Source organism: Propithecus coquereli, unplaced genomic scaffold (genome assembly GCF_000956105.1).
Source record: "Propithecus coquereli isolate 6110/MARCELLA unplaced genomic scaffold, Pcoq_1.0 Scaffold204, whole genome shotgun sequence".
Taxonomy (NCBI): Eukaryota; Metazoa; Chordata; class Mammalia; order Primates; family Indriidae; genus Propithecus; species Propithecus coquereli.
Window position 1 is genome coordinate 904,806 of NW_012145412.1, and position 948 is coordinate 905,753.

Consider the following 948-nt stretch of genomic DNA (forward strand, 5'->3'; position numbering starts at 1 on the left):
AGAATGAGCCTTTCTTTCAGTTAAGGACATTTTTTTCATCTGACATCTGGAATTTTGGGCTCTTCAAGAAAATATTCTTTCCACTGGTTTTTAATCCTTGGGCTGGGTTTTCTTCACCATCTAATAGTAGCGTTGACCAGAGAGATCTTCTGGCCAGGATCCCTCATGTACCTTAGATTGGGGTTAATATGGGATAACTGAATTTGCCTATATTAAATTGAAAGAGCCTAGGGTGATTTACATTTGAATCTTTTCCAATCTGAATTCCAGGCAGGCACCACAATTTCCTGTTACTCTCTTCAAGGAGTTCTGCCACATGACTAGCAAAAGGACCCTGAGAATAAGTTTAGAATAAAAATGAATTGAAATCAGGGATTTAGGTGTACACTGACATTTTTCTTTGTGAGCTGAAGCCCTGACTGATGAAATGTGCTGTGTGTTGCACTAATGTCTTTAATGTTAGTGTCACTCTTAGAAACTGTAAAGTTTCCTACATTTTGGGAATCCCCACAGTAGTCTGAGCCAATGCATCTCAAACTTCAATGTACATCCAAATCACCCGTGGATCTTGGTAGAATGCCGATTCTGATTTAGTGTGTCTCAGATTCTGCATTTAACCAATGCTGAAGTGATATCCATGCTGTTGGTTAGCAGAGCTCATTTAACCAGCGTGGGTGAAGATACTGAAATGACAAGATATATATATGAGTTGAATCTAGTTTTCTTGCCATCCATTTGCTTTTTATCTTAGATTATATAGAATATAAAGTGAAATTTATATAACAAGGAAAATATCAGCAGTGAATGGCGCTTGATAGGTTCTCCAGAACAGACTTCATTGTATTTCAGGATGCGATGAAGAAACACATAGCCGGTTGAGAAATATTCCACATTCTGGGCAGTGCTTTTCCACGATTTGTGGTGAGGACCAGTTTTTCTGTCATTCTG